This window comes from Scyliorhinus torazame, chromosome 24 (genome assembly GCF_047496885.1).
Source record: "Scyliorhinus torazame isolate Kashiwa2021f chromosome 24, sScyTor2.1, whole genome shotgun sequence".
Taxonomy (NCBI): Eukaryota; Metazoa; Chordata; class Chondrichthyes; order Carcharhiniformes; family Scyliorhinidae; genus Scyliorhinus; species Scyliorhinus torazame.
The window spans coordinates 49,810,116-49,835,225 of NC_092730.1; the positions used below are offsets into that span (position 1 = coordinate 49,810,116).

The window sequence follows — 25,110 nt, forward strand, 5'->3', positions numbered from 1 at the left end:
GTCTGATCCGGTCTTGGACACCTGTTCTTCAGCTACCCACACTGCAGTCGATGTGACTAAGTTGACTTCTCCCAGAACACTCTTCTGGCGCCTCTACTGGATGACCGTTCACCTGTTTGGACACTGGAGGGGTTGTTCGGCTCCATGTCTCTGAAACCAGCACAGGGAGCAGCTGTGGAGAGATATTGCAGTCGCCAGAATGCAACTCTCCAATTGGATACTTCACGTCTCTCAGATCTTAGACATTCAATACCGTCGTGCGAGGAACAGGTTGAGCGGGACTTTGGTCCTTGTTGATTGGAGGAAACTGATGAATGCATCAATGAGAAGCTCCTTAACCCCCAGCAGTTTGGACAAGGATGGCACTCAGATACAGGACACTGGGTGGGGTTCAAAAGTAGCTAAAGCATATCTTGTCTGAAATGAAATGACGATGAAGATAGAATTTAAGTCGATTTGTACACGGAACTTATTTTTGACGCCAGCGCATCACGATGGCCGAGTGGCTATGGTGCTACGTTAAGGTCGCAGTCTTCTCTGGAGACGTGGTTTCGAATCGCACTTTTGACATTAACTTTTCCTCCACGAAATGTTCAACCCCAGGAAGATCCAATACCTCACATTCAATGGGCAAGCGGTGGGCTCAGGACATGGGATTCCTGCTTCAATTGGCACAGCATGACCCCACAGGCAGAAACCCAGTTCATGACTGGATGATATGCACTGCGAGTCTGGTTGACAAATTAATATTGATCCCAGGACTCCGGGTAAAATTCCTCTTCTCTTGTTGTAAATAGCTTGTCTTGTTGGGTGGTCGAAGTGACTCAGTTGACCTCTCCCAGAATCCTCATCTGCCGCCTTTACTGGATCAACTTCCTGCTGTTTGGACACTGGAGGGGTTATTCGGCTACTTGTCTGTGTAAGCAGCACCAGAAGCAGCTGTGGAGAGAGATGCCAGTCGCCAGTATACAACTGTCTAGTTGGATCGTTCACGCCGCTCGGATCTTAGACTCTCTATACCTTTGTGTGAGGAACAGTAAGGCGGCAGTTCGGACTTTCTTGATTAGAGAAAACTGTTCAATGCAGCAATGAGAATCTTCTTAAACACCACCGGCTTGGAGAAGGATGGCACTCAGACACAAGACTCTGCTGGGGTTCAAAAATAGTAAAATCACATCAAGCTTGGAATGTAAGGACAATGAAGATAGAATTTAAATAGATTTGTGCACGGAGCATATATTTTATCGCAACGTGGCACCGTGGCCGAGCGGTCGCAGGCGCTGCGCTAAGGTCGCAGTCTTCTCTGGAGGCGTGGGTTCGAATCCTACTTCAGACATTAACGTTTCCTCCACGAGATTATGTGTTTCTAGCAAAGCGGTTAACGCCAGGAAGATCTAATATCTCCGATTCAACGGGGAAGTGTGGCGTCAGGACATGAGATTCCTGCTTACATCCGCACAGCAAGACCCCACAGACAGAAACACAGTCCATGACTGGATCATCTGCTCAGTGAGTCTGGTTGAGGAATTAATATTAAGCGCAGGACGCTGGGTAAAGTTTCTCTTCTCTAGTAAATAGTCTGGCTGGTTGGAATGTCGAGGTATCTCAGTTGACCTCTCCCAGAATCCTATTCTGCAATGAACTTCCTCCTGTTTGGACACTTCACGGTTCTTTGGCTGCTTGTTTGTGAAAGCAGCAGCAGACGCAGCTGTGGAGAGTGATTCCATTCGCCAGGATGCAACTCTCCAATTGGATCCTTCACTCCACTCAGATCTTAGACTCTCAATACCTTCGTGTGAGGAACAGTTAGGTCTTTGTTGATTGGAGAAAACTGATCAATGCAGCAATGAGGAGGTCATTACCGCTCAGGGGCTTGGACAAGCATGGCTCTCCGATACAGGATTCTGGCTGGGGTTAAAAAAATAGGAAAAGAGCGTTAAGTTCGAAATGAAATGTCGGTGAAGGTTGAATTTAAATCGATTTGTGCATGGAGCATATCTTTGGCCACACCTCGTCAGGATGGCCGAGCGGTCGAAGGCACTGCGGTAAGGTCGCAGTCTCCTCTGGAGACGTGGGTTCGAATCCCATTTCTGACATTAACTTTTCCTCCACGCAATGTTCAACCCCAGGAAGATCCAATACCTCACATTCAATGGGCAAGCGGTGGCCTCAGGACATGAGATTCCTGCTTGAATTCGTACAGCATGACCCGAAAGGCAGAAGCCCAGTTCATGACAGTAGTAGTTTAAATCCTGCCGGTGGCCAGGGACAGCAGGGTGCGACTGCAAGTCAGGCAGGTAACGGGAAGCAGCAGTCAGGAACTCAGGAGCCTCAGCACTTGACCCTGTCCAACAGGTATGAGGCACTTGCTCCCTGTGTGGATGGCGAACAGGGCTGCAGGAAGGATGAGTCAGCTGACCAAGGCACCATGGTTCAGCAGGCCATTCAAGGGGAGGGAGTAAATAGGCAAGTTGTAGTTGTAGGGGATTCTATTATCAGGGGGATAGATAGTATCCTTTGTGAGCAGGATAAAGGGTCCCGCATGGTATGTTGCCTGCCCGGTGCTAGGGTGCAGGACATCTCTGACCGGCTTGAAAGGATACGGGTGAGGGAGGGGGCGGACCCAGTTGTTGTGGTCCATGTCGATACCAACAACATAGGAAAGTCTAGAAAAGAGGACCTGTTTAGAGATTATAAAGAGCTAGGATTCAAATTAAAAAACAGGTTCTCAAGGGTCTCCGAATCTCCGGATTACTGCCCGAGCCACGTGCAAATTGGCATAGGGAGGCAAGAATAAGGGAAGATAATACGTGACTGAAAGAGAGGTGTGGGAAAGAGGGGTTCCTTTTCATGGGACACTGGCATCAGTTTTAGGACAGGGGGGACCTATACCGTTGGGATGGTCTCCACCTGAACCGAGCTGGGGCCAGTGTTCTGGCGAAAAGAGTAAATAGGGTGGTCAGTCGGACTTTAAACTAGAGAATGGTGGGGGGGGGGGGGGGGAGTCAGGGAACCATGAGGTGAAGTAATCAGTGGGAAGCGTAGCTGCTTAGGAATACAAAAACGCACGAAAAGACAGAACTCAGGAGAGGTTACGATAGTCCCCGTCCCACAAAATATGACACAGTATATGGAAAGCCTCAGTAAACCGAGGTCCACCACACTAAGAAAACAAAAAGTGACGGTCAATAGAGAATTAAAGGTGCTATATTTAAATGTGCGCAGTGTACGGAACAAGGTAGATGAGCTTGTGGCCCAGATTGTGACTGGCAGGTATGATGTGGTAGGCATCACAGAGACGTGGTTGCAGGGGGTTCAGGACTGACATTTAAACCTCCAGGGATTCACAACCTATCGAAAAGACAGAGAGGTGGGCAGAGGGGGCGGGGCTGCCTTGTTAATTAGGAATGAAATTAAATCGATAGCACTAAACGACATAGGGTCAGATGATGTGGAGTCGGCGTGGGTAGAGTTGAGGAACCACAAAGGCAAAAAAAACCCATAATGGGTGTTATGTACTGGCCTCCTAACAGTGGTCAGGACCAGGGTCACAAAATGCACCACGAAATAGAAAGTGCGTGTCAGAAAGGCAAGGTCACAGTGACCATGGGGGACTTTAATGTGCAGGTGGACAGGGTAGATAATGCTGCCAGTGGACCCAAGGAAAGGGAATTCATTGAATGTTTACAGGAGGGGTCTTTTTGGAACAGCTTGTGATGGAGCCCACGAGGGGACAGGCATTCTGGACTTAGTTTTATGTAATGAGTCAGAATTGATTAAAGATCTTAAAGTAAGGGAACACTTAGGAGGCAGTGATCATAATATGGTAGAATTCAATCTCCAAATTGAAAGAAAGAAGATAGAATCAGATGTAAATGTGTGACAGTTAAATAAAGGTAACTACAGGGGCATGAGGGAGGAACTGACGAAAATCGACTGGGAGCAGAGCCTAGTGGGAAAGACAGTAGAACAGCAATGGCCGGAGTTTCTGGGAGTAATTGAGGGCACAGTACAGATGTTCGTCCCAAAGAAAAGAAAGGTTATCAGAGGGGGGATTAGGCAGCCATGGCTGACAAAGGAAGTTAGGGAATGCATCAAAGCAACAGAGAAAGCCTATAATGTGGCAAAGAGTAGTGGGAAGTCAGAAGATTGGGAAGGCTACAAAAACAAACAGGATAACAAAGAGAGAAATAAGGAAAGAGAGGATCAAATATGAAGGTAGGCCAGCCAGTAACATTAGGATTGATAATAAAAGTTTCTTTAAATACATTAAAAACAAACGGGAGGCAAAAGTAGACATTGGGCCGCTCCAAAATGTCCCTGGTAATCTACTGATGGGAGACAAGGAAACAGCTGAGGAACTAAATAAGTACTTTGCGTCAGTCTTCACAGTAGAAGACATGAGTAAGGGGCAGGTAGTATGGAGGAGGTGGGGAGGCTGCAGAAAGATTTAGACAGTTTAGGAAAGTGGTCCAAGAAATGGCTGATGAAATTCAACGTGGGCAAGCGCGAGGTCTTGCACTTTGGAAAAAAGAATAGAGGCATGGACTATTTTCTAAACGGTGACAAAATTCATAATGCTGAAGAGCAAAGGGACTTGGGAGCCCTAGTCCAGGATTCTCTCAAGGTAAACTTGCAGGTTGAGTCCGTAATTAAGAAAGCAAATGCAATGTTGTCATTTATCTCAAGAGGCTTGGAATATAAAAGCAGGGATGTACTTCTGAAGCTTTATAAAGCATTAGTTAGGCCCCATTTAGAATACTGTGAGAAATTTTGGGCCCCACACCTCAGGAAGGACATACTGGCACTGGAGCGGGTCCAGCGGAGATTCACATGGATGATCCCAGGAATGGTAGGCCTAACATACGATGAACGTCTGAGGATCCTGGGATTATATTCATTGGAGCTTAGGAGGTTGAGGGGATATCTAATAGAAACTTACAAGATAATTAATGGCTTAGATAGGGTGGACGTAGGGAAGTTTTTTCCATGAGCAGGGGAGACTAGGACCCGGGGGCACAGCCTTAGAATAAAAGGGAATCACTTTAGAACAGAGATGAGGAGAAATTTCTTCAGCCAAAGAGTAGTGGGTCTGTGGAATTCCTTGCCACAGAGGGCGGTGGAGGCCGGGACGTTGAGTGTCTTGAAGACAGAAGTTGATAAATTCTTGATTTCTCGAGGAATTAAGGGCTTGTATTGAGAGCGGGTAAATGGAGTTGAAATCAGCCATGATTGAATGGTGGAGTGGACTCGATGGGCCGAATGGCCTTGCTTCCGCTCCTATGTCTTATCGTCTTATGACGGGATGATATGCTCAGTGAGTCTAGTTGACTAATTAATATTGATCCCAGGACTTCGGGTAAAAATCCTCTTCTCTTGGTGTAAATAGCTTGTCTTGTTGGATTGTCGAGATGACTCAGTTGACCTCTCCCAGAATCCTCTTCTACCGCCTTTACTGGATCAACTTCCTCCTGTTTGGACACTGGAGGGGTTATTCGGATACTTGTCTGTGTAAGCAGCACCAGAAGCAGCTGTGGAGAGAGATTCCAGTCGCCAGTATGCAACTGTCTAGTTGGATCCTTCACGCCGGTCAGATCTTAGACTCTCTATACCTTCGTCTGAGGAACAGCAAGGCGGCAGTTCGGACTTTCTTGATTAGAGAAAACTGATAAAGAAGCAATGAGAATCTCCTTAACCCCCAGCGGCTTGGAGAAGGAAGGCTCTCAGATACAGGAAACTGGCTGGGGTTCAAAAATAGTAAAATCACATCAAGTTTGGAAAGAAATGTCAATGAAGATAGAATTTAAATAGATTTGTGCACGGGGCATATATTTTGTCGTAACGCGTCAGGACGTCCGATCGGTCAAAGGCGCTGCGTTAAGGTCGCAGTCTCCTCTGGAGGCGTGGGTTCGAATCCCATTTCTAACATTAACTTTTCCCCCATGTAATGTTCAACCCCAGTAAGGTCCATTACTTCGATTCCATGGGGAAGTGGTGGCCTCAGGACGTGAGATTCCTGCTTTAGTTGGCAGAACAAGACCCTACAGGCAGATGCCCAGTTGACGATAGATGATCTGGTCAGTGAGTCTGTTTGAGCAATTAATTTTGATCCCAGGGCGCCTGCCAAAATTTCTCTTCCCTTGTTGTAAATAGCCGGTCTGGTTGGATTGTCGAGGTGATTCAGTTGACTTCTCCCAGAATCATTTTCTTCCGCCTTAACTGGATGTACTTCATCCTGTTTGAACACTGGAGTGGTTATTAGGCTACTTGTCTGTGAAATCATCACCAGAAGCAGCTGTGGAGAGAGATTCCAGTCGCCACGATGCAGCTGTTATATTGGATCCTTCCCGCCACTCAGATCTTAGATTCTCAATACATTCGTGTAAGGAACAGTTAGACGGCAGTACGGACTTTGTTGATTGGAGCAAACAGATCAATGCAGAAATTAGAGCTTCTTAACACACAGCGCGTTGGAGAACGACCGCACTCAGATACAAGAGTCTGGCTGGCGTTCAGAAATAGTAAAACCACATCCAGTTTGAAATGAAATGAAGATGAAAATTAAATTTAACTCGATTTGCGCATGGAGCATATCTTTGGCTCCAGCGCGTCAGGATGGCCGAGAGGTCGAAGGCGCTGCGTTAATATCGCAGTCTCCTCTGGAGGCGTGAGATCGAATCCCATTTCTGACATTAAGTTTTCCTCCACGTGGTTACATTTCTCCAGCAAAATGTGCAACGCCAGTAAGATCCAATACCTCCCATTCAATGGGGAAGCGTTGGCCTCCTGGAATGAGATTCCTGCTGATATTCGCACAGCAAGACCCCACAGTCAGAAGCCCAGTTCATGACTGGATGATCTGCTCAGTGACTCTGGTTGAGGAATTAATACTGATCCCAGGACTCCGGGTAAATTTCCACTTCCATTGTTGTAAATAGTCTGGCTGGTTGGATTGTCGGACGTGAATCAGCTGGCTTCTTCCAGAAAGTTCTTCTGCCGCCTTTACAGCATGAACATCCTCGTGTTTGGCACTGGAGGCGTTATTCGGCTACTTGTCTGTGAAAGCAGCACCAGATGCAGCTGTGCAGAGAGATTCCAGTCGCCAGGATGCAACTGTCTCATTGGATCCTTCCCGCCACTCAGATCTTAGACTCTTAATACCTTCGTGTCAGGAATAGTTAGACGGCAGTACGGACTTTGTTGATTGGAGCAAACTGATCAATGCAGAAATGAGAGCTCCTTAACACACAGCGCGTTGGAGAACGATTGCACTCAGATGCAAGAGTCTGGCTGGCGTTCAAAAATAGTAAAACCACATCTAGTTTGAAATGAAATGAAGATGAAAATTAAATTTAAATCGATTTGCGCATGGAGCATATCTATAACCACAGTGCGTCAGGATGGCCGAGCGGTCGAAGGCGCTGCGTTAAGGTCGCAGTCTCCTCTGGAGGCGTGGGTTCGATTCCCGCCTCTGACATTCCCTTTTCCTCCACGTGGTTACGTTTCTCCAGCAATATTTGCAACACCAGGACGATCCAATACCTCCCATTCAATGGGGAAGCGGTGGCCTCCTGGAATGAGATTCCTGCTGATATTCGCACAGCAAGACCCCACAGGCAGAAGCCCAGCTCATCACTGGGTAATCTGCTCATGACTCTATTTGAGGAATTAATAATGATCCCAGGATTCCTGGTAAATGTCTCGTCTCTTGTTGTAAATAGTCTGGCTGGTTGGATTGTCGAGGTGTCTCAGTCGACATCTCCCAGAAAACTCTTCTGCCGCCTTTACTGGATGAACGTCCTCCTGTTTGGACACTGAAGGGTTTTCTGGCTACTGGTTTGTGAAAGCAGCACCAGAAGCAGCTGTGGAGAGAGATTCCAGTCGCAAGGATGCAACTGTATAATTGGATCCTTCACGCCGCTCAGATCTAGACTCTCAATACCTTCATGTGAGGAACAGGTCGGCGGGAGTTCGGTCTTTGTTGATTGCAGCAAACTGATCAATGCAACGACGCGAAGCCCCTTAACCCCCAGCGGCTTGGAGAAGGACGGCACTCAGATACAGGACTCTGGCTGGTGTTCAAAAATAGGAAAAGCACAACTGATTAGTAATGAAATGACAATGAAGATAGAATTTAAAGTTCTTCAGTGAGCGATGGTGGTATAATGGTGAGCATAGCTGCCTTCCAAGCAGTTGACCTGGGTTCGATTCACAGCCATCGCAGAAAAAACTTATTTCGAAATTTTGGGCAGCAAGGTGGCACAGTAGCTTCACAGCTCCAGGTTTCCAGGTTCGATTCCCGGCTTGGGTCACTGTCTGTGCGGAGTCTGCACGTTCTCCCCATGTCTGCGTGAATTTCACCCCGGGTGCTCCGGTTTCCTCCCACGGCATAAAGACGAGCTGGCTCGGGGAATTGGTCATGCGTAATTGCCCTTCGAGTCCAAAAAGGTAGGAAGGATTATTGGGTTGCTGGGTGAGGGTGATATGATGGAATTGAGGTCTTAAGTGGATCGGTGCAGACTCGATGGGCCGAATGGACTCCTTCTGCACTGTATGTTCTATGTCTATTTATGCACCGAGCATAACAGTTTCTGCAGCTCGTCAGGGTGGCCGAGCGGTCGAAGGCGCGGGTTAAGGATGCAGTCTCCTCTGGAGGCGTGCGTTAGAATCCTACTTCTGACATTGCCTTTTTTTCCACGAGGTTACATTTCTCCAAAAATTGTTCAACCCCAGGAAGATCTCATACCTCCCATTCAATGGGGAAGCGGTGGCCTCGGGACGCGAGATTCGTACTTAAATTCGTACAGCAAGACCCCACAGTCAGAAGCCCAGTTCATGACTGGATGATCTGCTCAGTTACTCTGGTTGAGGAATTAATACTGATCCCAGGACTCTGGGTAAATTTCCACTTCCATTGTTGTAAATAGTCTGGCTGGTTGGATTGTCGGACGTGAATCAGCTGGCATCTTCCAGAAAGTTCTTCTGCCGCCTTCACAGCATGAACATCCTCGTGTTTGGCACTGGAGGCGTTATTCGGCTACTTGTCTGTGAAAGCAGCACCAGATGCAGCTGTGCAGAGAGATTCCAGTCGCCAGGATGCAACTGTCTCATTGGATCCTTCCCGCCACTCAGATCTTAGACTCTTAATACCTTCGTGTCAGGAACAGTTAGACGGCAGTACGGACTTTGTTGATTGGAGCAAACTGATCAATGCAGAAATGAGAGCTCCTTAACACACAGCGCGTTGGAGAACGATTGCACTCGGATGCAAGAGTCCGGCTGGCGTTCAAAAATAGTAAAACCACATCTAGTTTGAAATGAAATGAAGATGAAAATTAAATTTAAATCGATTTGCGCATGGAGCATATCTTTGGCCGCAGTGCGTCAGGATGGCCGAGCGGTCGAAGGCGCTGCGTTATGGTCGCAATCTCCTCTGCAGGCGCGGGATCGAAGCCCACTTCTGACATTCCCTTTTCCTCCCCGTGGTTACGTTTCTCCAGCAATATTTGCAACACCAGGACGATCCAATACCTCCCATTCAATGGGGAAGCGGTGGCCTCCTGGAATGAGATTCCTGCTGATATTCGCACAGCAAGACCCCACAGGCAAAAGCCCAGTTCATCACTGGATAATCTGCTCATGACTCTATTTGAGGAATTAATAATGATCCCAGGATTCCGGGTAAATGTCTCGTCTCTTGTTGTAAATAGTCTGGCTGGTTGGATTGTCGAGGTGTCTCAGTCGACATCTCCCAGAAAACTCTTCTGCCGCCTTTACTGGATGAACGTCCTCCTGTTTGGACACTGAAGGGTTTTCTGGCTACTTGTTTGTGAAAGCAGCACCAGAAGCAGCTGTGGAGAGAGATTCCAGTCGCAAGGATGCAACTGTATAATTGGATCCTTCACGCCGCTCAGATCTTAGACTCTCAATATCTTCATGTGAGGAACAGGTCGGCGGGAGTTCGGTCTTTGTTGATTGCAGCAAACTGATCAAGCAACAATGCGAAGCTCCTTAACCCCCAGCGGCTTGGAGAAGGACGGCACTCAGATACAGGACTCTGGCTGGTGTTCAAAAATAGGAAAAGCACAACTGATTAGAAATGAAATGACAATGAAGATAGAATTTAAAGTTCTTCAGTGAGCGATGGTGGTATAATGGTGAGCATAGCTGCCTTCCAAGCAGTTGACCTGGGTTCGATTCCCGGCCATCGCAGAAAGAAGTATTTCGAAATTTTGGGCAGCAAGGTGGCACAGTAGTTTCACAGCTCCAGGGTTCCAGGTTCGATTCCCGGCTTGGGTCACTGTCTGTGCGGAGTCTGCACGTTCTCCCCATGTCTGCGTGAATTTCAACCAGGGTGCTCCGGTTTCCTCCCACAGCATAAAGACGAGCTGGCTCGGGGAATTGGTCATGCCTAATTGCCCTTAGTGTCCGATAAGTTAGGAAGGATTATTGGGTTGCGGGGTGAGGGTGATAGGATGGAATTGAGGTCTTAAGTGGATCGGTGCAGACTCGACAGGCCGAATGGACTCCTTCTGCACTGCATGTTCTCTGTCTATTTGTGCACGGAGCATAACATTTTCTGCAGCTCGTCAGGATGGCCGAGCGGTCGAAGGCGCTGCGTTAAGGCCGCAGTCTCCTCTGGAGGCGTGGGTTAGAATCCTACTTCTGACATTGCCTTTTTTTCCTCGAGGTTACATTTCTCCAAAAATTGTTCAACCCCAGGAAGATCTAATACCTCCCATTCAATGGGGAAGCGGTGGCCTCGGGACGCGAGATTCGTACTTAAATTCGCACAGCAAGACCCCACAGTCAGAAGCCCAGTTCATGACTGGATGATCTGCTCAGTGACTCTGGTTGAGGAATTAATACTGATTCCAGGACTCCGGGCAAATTTCCACTTCCCTTGTTGTAAATAGTCTGGCTGGTTGGATTGTCGGACGTGAATCAGTTGGCTTCTTCCAGAAAGTTCTTCTGCCTCCTTTCCAGCATGAACATCCTCGTGTTTGGACACTGGAGGCGTTATTCGGCTACTTGTCTGTGAAAGCAGGACCAGATGGAGCTGTGCAGAGAGATTCCAGTCGCCAGGATGCAACTGTCTCATTGGATCCTTCCCGCCACCCAGATCTTAGAGTCTTAATACCTTCGTGTAAGGAACAGTTAGACGGCAGTACGGACTTTGTTGATTGGAGCAAACTGATCAATGCAGAAATTAGAGCTCCTTAACCACAGCGCGTTGGAGAACGATCGCACTCAGATGCAAGAGTCTGGCTGGCGTTCAAAAATAGTAAAACCACATCTAGTTTGAAATGAAATGAAGATGAAAATTAAATTTAAATCGATTTGCGCATGGAGCATATCTTTGGCCACAGTGCGTCAGGATGGCCGAGCGGTCGAAGGCGCTGCGTTAAGGTCGCAGCCTTCTCTGGAGGCGTGGGTTCGAATTTCCTTCTCCTCCACGTGGTTACGTTTCTCCAGCAAAATTTGCAACACCAGGACGAACCAATACCTCCCATTCAATGGGTAAGCGGTGGCCTCCTGGAATGAGATTCCTGCTGATATTCGCACAGCAAGACCCCACAGGCAGAAGCCCAGTTCATCACTGGATAATCTGCTCATGAATCTATTTGAGGAATTAATAATGATCCCAGGATTCCGGGTAAATGTCTCGTCTCTTGTTGTAAATAGGCTGGCTGGTTGGATTGTCGAGGTGTCCCGGTCGACATCTCCCAGAAAACTCTTCTGCCGCCTTTACTGGATGAAAGTCCTCCTGTTTGGATACTGAAGGGTTTTCTGGCTACTTGTTTGTGAAAGCAGCACCAGAAGCAGCTGTGGAGAGAGATTCCAGTCGCAAGGATGCAACTGTATAATTGGATCCTTCACGCCGCTCAGATCTTAGACTCTCAATACCTTCGTGTGAGGAACAGGTCGGCGGGAGTTCGGTCTTTGTTGATTGCAGCAAACTGATCAATGCAACAATGCGAAGCTCCTTAACGCCCAGCGGCTTGGAGAAGGACGGCACTCAGATACAGGACTCTGGCTGGTTTTCAAAAATAGGAAAAGCACAACTGATTAGAAATGAAATGACAATGAAGATAGAATTTAAAGTTTTGCAGTGAGCGATGGTGGTATAATGGTGAGCATAGCTGCCTTCCAAGCAGTTGACCTGGGTTCGATTCCCAGCCATCGCAGAAAAAACTTTTTTCGAAATTTTGGGCAGCAAGGTAGCACAGTTGTTTCACAGCTCCAGGGTTCCAGGTTCGATTCCCGGCTTGGGTCACTGTCTGTGCGGAGTCTGCACGTTCTCCCCATGTCTGCGTGAATTTCACCCCGGGTGCTCCGGTTTCCTCCCACGGCATAAAGAGGAGCAGGCTAGGGGAATTGGTCATGCGTAATTGCCCTTAGTGTCCAAAAAGCTTGGAAGGATTATTGGGTTGCGGCGTGAGGGTGATAGGATGGAATTGAGGTCTTAAGTGGATCGGTGCAGACTCGATGGGCCGAATGGACTCCTTCTGCACTGTATGTTCTATGTCTATTTGTTCACCGAGCATAACAGTTTCTGCAGCTCGTCAGGGTGGCCGAGCGGCCGAAGGCGCGGCGTTAAGGACGCAGTGTCCCCTGGAGGCGTGGGTTAGAATCCTACTTCTGACATTGCCTTTTTTTCCACGAGGTTACATTTCTCCAAAAATTGTTCAAACCCAGGAATATCTCATACCTCCCATTCAATGGGGAAGCGGTGGCCTCGGGACGCGAGATTCGTACTTAAATTCGCACAGCAAGACCCCACAGTCAGAAGCCCAGTTCATGACGGGATGATCTGCTCAGTGACTCTGGTTGAGGAATTAATGCTGATCCCAGGACTCCGGGTAAATTTCCACTTCCATTGTTGTAAATAGTCTGGCTGGTTGGATTGTCGGGCGTGAATCAGCTGGCTTCTTCCAGAAAGTTCTTCTGCCGCCTTTACAGCATGAACATCCTCGTGTTTGGCATTGGAGGCGTTATTCGGCTCCTTGTCTGTGAAAGCAGCACCAGATGCAGCTGTGCAGAGAGATTCCAGTCGCCAGGATGCAACTGTCTCATTGGATCCTTCCCGCCTCTCAGATCTTAGACTCTTAATACGTTCGTGTAAGGAACAGTTAGACGGCAGTACGGACTTTGTTGATTGGAGCAAACTGATCAATGTAGAAATGAGAGCTCCTTAACACACAGCGCGTTGGAGAACGATCGCACTCAGATGCAAGAGTCTGGCTGGCGTTCAAAAATAATAAAACCACATCTAGTTTGAAATGAAATGAAGATGAAAATTAAATTTAAATGGATTTGTGCATGGAGCATATCTTTGGCCGCAGTGCGTCAGGATGGCCGAGCGGTCGAAGGCGCTGCGTTAAGGTCGCAGTCTCCTCTGGAGGCGTGGGTTCGAATCCCACTTCTGACATTCCCTTTTCCTCCACGTGATTACGTTTCTCCAGCAATATTTGCAACACCATGACGATCCAATACCTCCCATTCAATGGGGAAGCGGTGGCCTCCTGGAATGAGATTCCTGCTGATATTCGCACAGCAAGACCCCACAGGCAGAAGCCCAGTTCATCACTGGATAATCTGCTCATGACTCTATTTGAGGAATTAATAATGATCCCAGGATTCCGGGTAAATGTCTCATCTCTTGTTGTAAATAGCCTGGCTGGTTGGATTGTCGAGGTGTCTCAGTCGACATCTCCCAGAAAACTCTTCTGCCGCCTTTACTGGATGAACGTCCTCCTGTTTGGACACTGAAGGGTTTTCTGGCTACTTGTTTGTGAAAGCAGCACCAGAAGCAGCTGTGGAGAGAGATTCCAGTCGCAAGGATGCAACTGGCTAATTGGATGCTTCACGCCGCTCAGATCTTAGACTCTCAATATCTTCATGTGAGGAACAGGTCGGCGGGAGTTCGGTCTTTGTTGATTGCAGCAAACTGATCAATGCAACGACGCGAAGCTCCTTAACCCCCAGCGGCTTGGAGAAGGACGGCACTCAGATACAGGACTCTGGCTGGTGTTCAAAAATAGTTAAAGCACAACTGTTTAGAAATGAAATGACAATGAAGATAGAATTTAAAGTTCTTCAGTGAGCGATGGTGGTATAATGGTGAGCATAGCTGCCTTCCAAGCAGTTGACCTGGGTTCGATTCCCAGCCATCGCAGAAAAAACTTATTTCGAAATTTTGGGCAGCAAGGTGGCACAGTGTTTTCGCAGCTCCAGGGTTCCAGGTTCGATTCCCGGCTTGGGTCACTGTCTGTGCGGCGTCTGCACGTTCTCCCCATGTCTGCGTGAATTTCACCCCAGGTGCTCCGGTTTCCTCCCACAGCATAAAGACGAGCTGGCTCCGGGAATTGGTCATGCGTAATTGCCCTTAGTGTCCAAAAAGGTAGGAAGGATTATTGGGTTGCGGGGTGAGGGTGATAGGATGGAATTGAGGTCTTAAGTGGATCGGTGCAGACTCGATGGGCCGAATGGACTCCTTCTGCACTGTCTGTTCTCTGTCTATTTGTGCACGGTTCATAACATTTCCTGCAGCTCGTCAGGGTGGCCGAGCAGTCGAAGGCGCTGCGTTAAGATCGCAGACTCCTCTGGAGGCGTGGGTTAGAATCCTACTTCTGACATTGCCTTTTTTTCACGAGGTTACATTTCTCCAAAAATTGTTCAACCCCAGGAAGATCTAATACCTCCCATTCAATGGGGAAGCGGTGGCCTCGGGACGCGAGATTCGGACTTAAATTCGCACAGCAAGACCCCACAGTCAGAAGCCCAGTTCATGACTGGATGGTCGGCTCAGTGACTCTGGGTGAGGAATTAATACTCATCCCAGGACTCCGGGTAAATTTCCACTTCCATTGTTGTAAATAGTCTGGCTGGTTGGATTGTCGGACGTGAATCAGTTGGCTTCTTCCAGAAAGTTCTTCTGCCGCCTTTACAGCATGAACATCCTCGTGTTTGGACACTGGAGGCGTTATTCGGCTACTTGTCTGTGAAAGCAGCACCAGATGCAGCTGTGCAGAGAGATTCCAGTCGCCAGGATGCAACTGTCTCATTGGATCCTTCCCGCCACTCAGATCTTAGACTCTTAATACCTTCGTGTAAGGAACAGTTAGACGGCAGTACGGACTTTGTTGATTGGAGCAAACTGATCAATGCAGAAATGAGAGCTCCTAAACACACAGCGCGTTGGAGAACGATCGCACTCAGATGCAAGAGTCTGGTTGGCGTTCAAAAATAGTAAAACCACATCTAGTTTGAAATGAAATGAAGATGAAAATTAAATTTAAATCGATTTGCGCATGGAGCAAATCTTCGGCCGCCGTGCGTCAGGCTGGCCGAGCGGTCGTGGGCGCTCCGTTCAGGTAGCAGTCTTCTCTGGAGGCGTGGTTCGAATCCCACTTCTGACATTCCCTTTTCTTCCACGTGGTTACGTTCCTCCACCAAAATTTGCAACACCAGGAAGGTCCAATACCTCCCATTCAATGGGTAAGCGGTGGCCTCCTGGAATGAGATTCCTGCTGATATTCGCACAGCAAGACCCCACAGGCAGAAGCCCAGTTCATAACTGGATGATCTGCTGAGTGACTCTGGTTGAGGAATTAATACTGATCCCAGGACTCCGGGTAAGTTTGCACTTCCCTTGTTGTAAATAGTCTGGCTGGTTGGATTGTCGGACGTGTATCAGTTGGCTTCTTCCAGAAAGTTCTTCTGCCGCCTTTACAGCATGAACATCCTCGTGTTTGGACACTGGAGGCGTTATTCGGCTACTTGTCTGTAAAAGCAGCACCAGAACCAGCTGTGGAGAGAGATTCCAGTCGCCAGGATGCAACTGTCTCATTGGATCCTTCCCGCCACTCAGATCTTAGACTCTTAATACGTTCGTGTAAGGAACTGTTAGACGGCAGTACGGACTTTGTTGATTGGAGCAAACTGATCAATGCAGAAATGAGAGCTCCTTAACTCACAGCGTGTTGGAGAACGATCGCACTCAGATGCAAGAGTCTGGCTGGCGTTCAAAAATAGTAAAACCACATCTAGTTTGAAATGAAATGAAGATGAAAATTAAATTTAAATCGATTTGCGCATGGAGCATATCTTGAGCCGCAGTGCTTCAGGATGGCCGAGCGGTCGAAGGCGCTGCGTTAAGGTCGCAGTCTCCTCTGGAAGCGTGTTTTCGAATCCCATTTCTGACATTCCCTTTTCCTCCACGTGGTTACATTTCTCCAGCAACATTTGCAACACCAGGAAGATCCAATACTTCCCATTCAATGCGGAAGCGGTGGACTCCGGGAATGAGATTCCTGCTGATTTCGCACAGCAAGACCCCACAGGCAGAAGCCCAGTTCGCAACTGGATAACCTGCTCAGTGACTCTATTTGAGGAACTAATAATGATCCCAGGATTCCGGGTAAATGTCTCGTCTCTTGTTGTAAATAGTCTGGCTGGTTGGATTATTGAGGTGTCTCAGTCGACATCTCCCAGAAAACTCTTCTGCCGCCTTTACTGGATGAACGTCCTCCTGTTTGGACACTGAAGGGTTCTCTGGCTACTTGTTTGTGAAAGCAGCACCAGAAGCAGCTGTGGAGAGAGATTCCAGTCGCAAGGATGCAACTGGAGAATTGGATCCTTCACGCCGCTCAGATCTTAGACTCTCAATACCTTCGTGTGAGGAACAGGTCGGCGGGAGTTCGGTCTTAGAAAGAAAATGCGAATGAAGATATAATTCAAAGCGGGTCTGTGAGCGATGGTGGTACAGTGGTGAGCACAGTTGCCTTCTAAGCAGTTGACCCGTGTTCGATTCTCGGCCATCGCAGAAGAAATTTATTTCGAAATTTTGGACAGCAAGGTAGCATCGTGGTTAGCACAGTTGCTTCACAGCACCAGGGTTCCAGTTTCGATTCCCGGCTTCGGTCACTGTCTGTTCGGAGTCTGCATGTTCTCCCTGTGTCTGCGTGAATTTCACCCCGGGTGCTCCGGTTTCCTCCTCCAGCCCATAGACGTGCAGGCTAGGTGAATTGGCCATGCAAAATTGCCCTTCGTGTCCACAAAGGTAGGAAGGATTATCCGGTTGCGGGATGAGGGTGATAGGGTGGAATTGAGGGCTTAAGTGGGTCGGTGCAGACTCGATGGGCCGAATGGCCTCCAACAGCACTGTATGTTCTATGTCTATGTCTATTTGTGCACGGAGCATAACATTTCACCCAGCTCGTCAGGATGGCCGAACTGTCTTGCTGGAGGCGAGGGTTCGAATGCCACCTCTGACATTAACTTTTCTTCCACGTGCTTACATTTCTCCAGCAAAATGTTCAGGCCCAGGAAGATCCAATACCTCCCATTCAAAGTGGAAGCGGTGGCCTCGGGACGTGAGATTCGTGCTTAAATTCGCACAGCAAGTTCCCACAGGCAGAAGCCAAGTTCATGACGGCATGATCAGCTCAGTAACTCTGCATCAGGAATTAATAATGATCCCAGGACTCCGCGTAAATTTCCACTTCCCTTGTTGTAAATAGTCTGGCATGTTGTATTGGCGGATGTAAATAAGTTGGCTTCTCCCAGAATGTTCTTCTGCCGCCTTTACAGCATGAACATCCTCGTGTTTGGACACTGGAGGGGCTATTAGGCTACTAGCCTGTGAAAGCAGCACCAGAAGCAGCTGTGCAGAGAGATTCCAGTCGCCAAGATGCAACTGTATAATTGGATCCATCACGCCGCTCAGATCTTAGACTCTTAATACCTTCGTGTGAGGAACAGGTAGGCGGCAGTACGGACTTTGTTGAATAGAGCAAACTGATCAATGCAGAAATGAGAGCTCCTTAACACACAGCGTGTTGGAGAACGATCGCACTCAGATACAAGAGTCTGGCTGGCGTTCAAAAATAGTAAAACCACATCTAGTTTGAAATGAAATGAAGATGAAAATTGAATTTAAATCGATTCGCCGATGGAGCATATCTTTGGTTACAGCGCGTCAGGATGGCCGAGCGGTCGAAGGCGCTGCATTAAGGTTGCAGTCTCCTCTGGAGGGGTGGGTTCGAATCCTACTTCTGACATTAACTTTTCCTCCACGTGGTTACGTTTCTCCAGCAAAATGTGCAACCCCAGGAAGATTCAATGGGTAAGCGGTAGCCTCCGGGAATGAGATTCCTGCTTACATTCGCACAGCAAGACCTCACAGGGAGAAGCCCAGTTCATAACTGGATAATATAAGAACTAGGAGCAGGAGTAGGCCATCTGGCCCCTCGAGCCTGCTCCACCATTCAATGAGATCATGGCTGATCTTTTGTGGACTCAGCTCCACTTTCCGACCCGAACACCATAACCCTTAATCCCTTTATACTTCAAAAAACTATCTATCCTTATCTTAAAAACATTTAATGAAGGAGCCTCTACTGCTTCACTGGGCAAGGAATTCCATAGATTCACAACGCTTTGGGTGAAGAAGTTCCTTCTAAACTCAGTCCTAAATCTACTTCCCCTTATTTTGAGGCTATGCCCCCTAGTTCTGTTTTCACCCGCCAGTGGAAACAACCTGCCCGCATCTATCCTTTCGATTCCCTTCATAATCTCATACGTTTCTATAAGATCCCCCCCTCATCCTTCTAAATTCCAATGAGTACAGTCCCAGTCTACTCAACCTCTCCTCGTAATCCAACCCCTTCAGCTCTGGGATTAACCTAGTGAATCTCCTCTGCACACCCTCCAGTGCCAGTACGTCCTTTCTCAAGCAAGGAGACCAAAACTGAACACAATACTCTAGGTGTGGCCTCACTAACCCCTTATACAATTGCAGCAGAACCTCCCCAGTCTTAAACTCCATCCCTCTAGCAATGAAGGACAAAATTCCATTTGCCTTCTTAATCACCTGTTGCACCTGAAAACCAACTTTTTGAGACTCATGCACTAGAACACCCAGGTCTCTCTGCACAGCAGCATGTTTTAATATTTTATCATTTAAATAATAATCTCTTTTGCTGTTATTCCTACCAAAATGGATAACCTCACATTTGTCAACATTGTATTCCATCTGCCAGACCCTAGCCCATTCACTTAGCCTATCCAAATCCCTCTGCAGACTTCCAATATCCTCTGCACTTTTTGCTTTACCACTTATCTTAGTGTCGTATGCAAACTTGGACACATTGCCCTTGGTCCCCAACTCCAAATCATCGATGTAAATTGTGAACAGTTGTGGGCCCAACACTGATCACTGAGGGACACCACTAGCTACTGATTGCCAACCAGAGAAACACCCATTAATCCCCACTCTTTGCTTTCTATTAATTAACCAATCCTCTATCCATGCTACTACTTTCCCCTTAATGCCATGCATCTTTATCTGATGCAACAACCTTTTGTGTGGCACCTTGTCAAAGGCTTTCTGGAAATCCAGATATACCAGATATACCACATCCATTGGCTCCCCGTTATCTACCGCACTGTTAATGTCCTCAAAATATTCCACTAAATTAGTTAGGCGCGACCTGCCCTTTATGAACCCATGCTGCGTCTGTCCAGTGGGACAATTTCCATCCAGATGCCTCGCTATTTCTTCCTTGATGATAGGTACCAGCATCTTCCCTACTACCGAAGTTAAGCTCACTGGCCTATAATTACCCGCTTTCTGCCTACCTCCTTTTTTAAACAGTGGTGTCACGTTTGCTAATTTCCAATCCACCGGGACGGCCCCAGATAATTTTGGTAAATTATCACTAGTGCATTTGCAATTTCCCTAGCCATCCCTTTTAGCACTCTGGGATGCATTCCATCAGGTCCAGGAGACTTGTCTACCTTTAGCCCCATGAGCTTGCCCATCACTACCTCCTTGGTGATAACAATCCTCTCAAGGTCCTCACCTGTCATAGCCTCATTTCCATCAGTCACTGGCATGTTATTTGTGTCTTCCACTGTGAAGACCGACCCAAAAAACCTGTTCAGTTCCTCAGCCATTTCCTCATCTCCCATTACTAAATCGCCCTTCTCATCCTCTAAAGGACAAATATTTACCTTAGCCACTCTTTTTTGTTTTATGTATTTGTGGAAACCTTTACTATCTGTTTTTATATTCTGAGCAAGTTTACTCTCATAATCTATCTTACTCTTCTTTATAGCTTTTTTTAGTAGCTTTCAGTTGCCCCCTAAAGATTTCCCAGTCCTCTAGTCTCCCACTAATCTTTGCTACTTTGTATGCTTTTTCCTTCAATTTGATACTCTCCCTTATTTCCTTAGATATCGACGGTCGATTTTCCCTCTTTTTACCGCCCTTCCTTTTTGTTGGTATCTACCTTTGCTGAGCACTGTGAAAAATCACTTGGAAGGTTCTCCACTGTTTCTCAACTGTTTCACAATAAAATATTTTCTCCCAGTCTACCTTAGCTAGTTCTTCTCTCATCCCATTGTAATCTCCTTTGTTTAAGCGCAAAACACTAGTGCTTGATTTTACCTTCTCACCCTCCATCTGTATTTTAAATTCCATCATATTGTGATCGCTCCTTCCGAGAGGTTCCCTAACAATGAGATCCTGAATCAATCCTGTCTCATTACACAGGACCAGATCTAGGACCGCTTGTTCCCTCGTAGGTTCCACCTAGGAAACTATCGCGGATACATTCTATAAACTCCTCCTCAAGGCTGCCTTGACTGACCTGGTTAAACCAATCAACATGTAGATTAAAATCCCCCATGATAACTGCTGTACCATTTCTACATGCATCTGCTATTTCATTGTTTATTGCCTGCCCCACCATAATGTTACTATTTGGTGGCCTATAGATTACTCCTATCAGTGACTTTTTCGCCTTACTATTCCTGATTTCCACCCAAATGGATTCAACCTTATCCTCCATAGCACCGGTGTCACCCCTTACTGTTGCCCGGATGTCATCCTTAAATAACAGAGCTACACCACCTCCCTTACCATCCACTCTGTCCTTCCGAAAGGTTTGATACCCTCGGATATTTAACTCCCAGTCGTGACCATCCTTTAACCATGTTTCAGTAATGGCCACTAAATCATAGTCATTCACGACGATTTGCGCCATCAACTCATTTACCTTATTCTGAATAATACGAGCATTCAGGTAAAGTACACTTATGTTGGCTTTTTTTACCTCTGTTCTGAATCTTAACACCTCGATCAGTAACCTCTCCTAAGTTATATTTCCTCTTAACCTTTCTCCTAATTTTCCTTGTCATCGAACCCATATCTTCCTGTAACAACCTGCCGCGTCGCTTAACATTAATGTTTTCACTTCCCGTTTTATTTCTTTTAGTATTCGTGGTCCTATTCACTGAGCTCCCCTCAGTCACTGTACCTTGTACTGTCGCCCTTTTTGATTTTTGACTATGGCTTCTCTGCCTTACACTTTCCCCATTACTGCCTTTTATTTCTGTCCCTGTTTTACAACCTTCCAACTTCCTGCATCGGTTCCCATCCCCCTGCCACATTAGTTTAAACTCTCCCCAACAGCTCTAGCAACCCCCCCCCCCCCCCTAGGGCATCAGTACCAGTCCTGCCCAGGTGCAGACCGTCCGGTTTGTACTGGTACCACCTCCCCCAGAACCGGTTCCAATGTCCCAGGAATTTGAATCCCTCCCTCTTGCACCATCTCTCGAGCCACGTATTCATCCTCTCTATCCTGACACTCCTACTCTGACTAGCTCGTGGCACTGGTAGCAATCCTGAGATTACTACCTTTGAGGTCCTACTTTTTAGTTTTCCTCCTGGCTCCCTAAATTCAGCTTGTAGGACCTTGTCCCGTTTTTTTACCTATATCGTTGGTGCATATGTGCACCACGACAGCTGGCTGTTCACCCTCCCCCCCCCCCCCTCCAGAATGTCCTGCAGCCGCTCCGAGACATCCTTGACCTTTGCACCAGGGGGGCAACATACCATCCTGGAGTCTCGATTGCGTCCGCAGAACCGCCTGTCTATTCCCCTTACAATTGAGTCCCCTATCACTATAGCCCTGCCATTCTTCTTCCTGCCCAGCTGCGCAGCAGAGCCAGCCACGGTGCCATGAACCTGGCTGCTGCTGCCTTCCCCTGGTGAGCCATCTCCCTCAACAGTATCCAATGCGGTATATCTGTTTTGCAGGGAGATGACCGCAGGGGACACCTGCACTGCCTTCCTACTCTTGCTCTGTCTTTTGGTCACCCATTTACTATCTCCCTCAGTACCTTTCACCTGGTACTTGTTTCTAGCTTGAAATTAAATGACGACGAAGATAGAATTTTAATCGATTTGTGCACGCAGCATATCTTTTGCGACAGCGCATCAGGATGGTCGAGCGTTCGAAGTCACTGCGTTAAGGTTACAGTCTCCTCTGGAGGCATGGGTCCGAATCCCACTGCTGATATTAACTTTTCCTCCACGAGGTTACATTTCTCCAGCAAAATGTTCACCCCAGGAAGATCCAATGCCTCCCATTCACCGGGGAAGAGGCGGCCTCAGGACGTGAGAATCCTGCTTAAATTGGCACAGCAAAACCCAACAGGAAAAGATCAGTTACTGACTGGATAATCAGATCTGTGACTCTGGCACTCAGATACAGGGTTCAAAAATAGTAAAAGCACATCAAGTTTGAAATGAAATGACGATGAATATAGAATTTAAATCGCTTTGTGCATTCCACTGAAACAATTTACCATTTCCTCCGAAGCAAAGCTTATTTTATCAAGTCAATGTGCTTCTTAATTCCTGTTAAATTTTGTTTCCTTGCTGATGTAAAATCAAAAGAAAGACTTTTTGTCCCTTGGTTTTATATCGGGATCACTGGGTCAATTTGGTTCTTTCTGGTTTGGTGGCGTCCACTGCGAACAGAACAATAGACATAAGTGAGCAGTCTTTACAAATAGAAGAGTCGAGCACAAGGGCAATGCCGCTATGCAGATTCTTCATAAAATCCTGAAAGAGAAATAGAAAATGTTGGATAACTCGACTGGTATGGCAACATCTGTGGAGAGAGAAAGACAGTTACAGTTCCGAATCCAGTACGACACTCCCTCCCATTCTCTGTTTCCATCTCCATAACTGCTGCCAGGCCTGTTAAGGATTTCCAGCATTTTCTGTTTTTATCACGGGATTACACGCCAGCTCTAGGCGGCTGTCATGGGCACGGTGGGCGGAATGGACTCATCCTGATCTGTAACCATTTTTTGATTCTCTAAACAAGAGTTAGCAACGGGAAGTATCCAATTGGAGAGTTGCACCCTGGCGTATGTAATCTCCCTCCACAGCTGCTACCGGTGCTACTTTCACAGACATGTAGCTGAAGAACACCTCCAGTGGAAAAAACAGAAGGAAATTCATCCAGTGGAGGCGACAGAGAAGGACTGTGGAAGAGGTCAACTGAGTCACCTCGACTGTACTGTGGACAGCCGAAGAACTGATGTCAAGGAGCGGTTAAGCTCCAAACATGACCTTCGCCCCTCCCTCCTTTTCCTCCAAACTGCTCCCGAGTTCAGTCAATGAGACCATATCGATCGCACAGATGTTATAAAGTCTTTGCAGGGCTCGGCGGGGGTTTGAACCCGGGACTAATCGCATTTTACCGATCAGAAGACCTTAAGCGAGAATCATACCCCTAGATCAACGAACAAGCCGGAGATCAATATTCCGCTGAAACCATCTTACCATTACCTCCCAAGCAAAGCTTATTTTATCAACTCAACGGACTTCTTAATTCCTGTTGAATTTGGTTTGGTTGTTAAAGTAAAATCAAAAGGAACTCCCTTTTGCCCCTTGCTTTCCTTATCGGGATTATTGGGTAAATTTGTTTTTTTCTGGTTTGTTGGCCTCCACAGGGAACAGAACAATAGACAGAAGGGACAAGTCTTTGTAAATAGAAGCACCGGGCACAAGGGCAATGCCGCTATGGAGATTCTCCATAAAATCCTGAAAGACAAATAGAAATTGCTGGACAAATCGTCTGGTATGGTAACATCTGTGGAGAGAGGAAGAGAGTTACCATTCCGAATTCAGAATGACCCTGCTTCCCATTCTCTGTTTCGCTCAACACAGCTGCTGCCAGGCATGATGGGATTTTCCAGCATTTTCTGTTTGTATCACGGTACTATACGCCAGCTCTAGGCGATTGTCATGGACACGTTGGGCGGAATGGACTCACCCTGATCTGTTACCATTTAATGATTCTCTAAACGAGTGTGAGCAACGTGAAGTATCCAATTGGAGAGTTGCATCCTGGCGATTGGAATCTCTCTCCCCCGCTGTTTACGGTGCAGCCTTCACAGATACTTAGCATAAAAATCCCTCCAGTGGACAAACAGGAGGAAATTCATCCAGTGGAGGCGGTAGAGGAGGGTTCTGGGAGTGGTCAACTGTGTCACCTCGACTGCACTGTGGGCAGCCAAAGAACTGGTGTCAAAGAGCGGTTAAGCCCCAAACATGACCCTCGCTCCCACCCTCCTTTTTCTCCAAACTGCTCTCTCGTTCAGTCAATGGCACCATAACGATCTTACAGATATTAAAAAGTGCTTTGCAAGGATCGTCCAGGATTTGAACACGTGACCTCTAGCATTTTATTGCAGCAGAAGACCCCAAGCGAGAATCATACCCCTAGACCAACGAACCAGGTGTGCTCAACGTACCGCTGAAACCACCTTACCATTACGTCCCAAGCAAAGTTTATTTGAGCAACTCAATGGACTTCTTCATTCCCGCTGAATTTGGTTTGGTTGTGAAATTAAAATCAAAAGAAAGTCTTCTTTGTTCCTTGCTTTTCTTATCGGGATCATTGCGTCAATTTGGTTCTTTCTGGTTCGTTGTCCTCCACTGCGAACAGAACAATAGACACACGGGACCAGTTTTTATAATTAGAAGCGCCGAGCACAAGGGCAATGCCGCTATGGCGATTCTTCATAAAATCCTGAAACAGCAATAGAAAATGGTGGATAACTCGGATGGCCGGGCAACACCTGTGGAGGGAGAAAGAGAGTTACAGTTCCGAATCCAGTCTGACCCTCCTTCCCATTCTCTGTTTCCCTCCCCACATCTGCTGCCAGGCCTGTTGAGATTTTACAGCATTTTCTGTCTTCATCACAGGACTACACGCCAGCTCCAGGCGACTGACATGGACA

The 25,110-nt window shown here is 47.3% G+C and overlaps 12 non-coding genes across 12 annotated transcripts; all 12 read left to right on the plus strand.

The window, feature by feature from the left end:
* Positions 1–2,013: 2,013 nt before the first annotated feature.
* On the plus strand, positions 2,014–2,096 carry trnal-aag (transfer RNA leucine (anticodon AAG)). The gene has a single exon. It is a non-coding gene; the product is annotated as a tRNA-Leu (tRNA).
* Positions 2,097–6,609: 4,513 nt separating this feature from the next.
* Positions 6,610–6,692, plus strand: trnai-aau (transfer RNA isoleucine (anticodon AAU)). Its single transcript has one exon. It is a non-coding gene; the product is annotated as a tRNA-Ile (tRNA).
* A 702-nt stretch (positions 6,693–7,394) lies between these two features.
* On the plus strand, positions 7,395–7,477 carry trnal-aag (transfer RNA leucine (anticodon AAG)). The gene has a single exon. It is a non-coding gene; the product is annotated as a tRNA-Leu (tRNA).
* A 674-nt stretch (positions 7,478–8,151) lies between these two features.
* trnag-ucc (transfer RNA glycine (anticodon UCC)) lies at positions 8,152–8,223 on the plus strand. Its single transcript has one exon. It is a non-coding gene; the product is annotated as a tRNA-Gly (tRNA).
* Positions 8,224–10,140: 1,917 nt separating this feature from the next.
* Positions 10,141–10,212, plus strand: trnag-ucc (transfer RNA glycine (anticodon UCC)). The gene has a single exon. It is a non-coding gene; the product is annotated as a tRNA-Gly (tRNA).
* Positions 10,213–10,588: 376 nt separating this feature from the next.
* Positions 10,589–10,671, plus strand: trnal-aag (transfer RNA leucine (anticodon AAG)). The gene has a single exon. It is a non-coding gene; the product is annotated as a tRNA-Leu (tRNA).
* Positions 10,672–12,116: 1,445 nt separating this feature from the next.
* Positions 12,117–12,188, plus strand: trnag-ucc (transfer RNA glycine (anticodon UCC)). The gene has a single exon. It is a non-coding gene; the product is annotated as a tRNA-Gly (tRNA).
* A 1,161-nt stretch (positions 12,189–13,349) lies between these two features.
* trnal-aag (transfer RNA leucine (anticodon AAG)) lies at positions 13,350–13,432 on the plus strand. Its single transcript has one exon. It is a non-coding gene; the product is annotated as a tRNA-Leu (tRNA).
* A 675-nt stretch (positions 13,433–14,107) lies between these two features.
* Positions 14,108–14,179, plus strand: trnag-ucc (transfer RNA glycine (anticodon UCC)). Its single transcript has one exon. It is a non-coding gene; the product is annotated as a tRNA-Gly (tRNA).
* Positions 14,180–14,556: 377 nt separating this feature from the next.
* Positions 14,557–14,639, plus strand: trnal-aag (transfer RNA leucine (anticodon AAG)). The gene has a single exon. It is a non-coding gene; the product is annotated as a tRNA-Leu (tRNA).
* Positions 14,640–16,756: 2,117 nt separating this feature from the next.
* Positions 16,757–16,828, plus strand: trnar-ucu (transfer RNA arginine (anticodon UCU)). The gene has a single exon. It is a non-coding gene; the product is annotated as a tRNA-Arg (tRNA).
* Positions 16,829–17,982: 1,154 nt separating this feature from the next.
* trnal-aag (transfer RNA leucine (anticodon AAG)) lies at positions 17,983–18,065 on the plus strand. The gene has a single exon. It is a non-coding gene; the product is annotated as a tRNA-Leu (tRNA).
* The last annotated feature ends 7,045 nt before the right edge of the window (positions 18,066–25,110 follow it).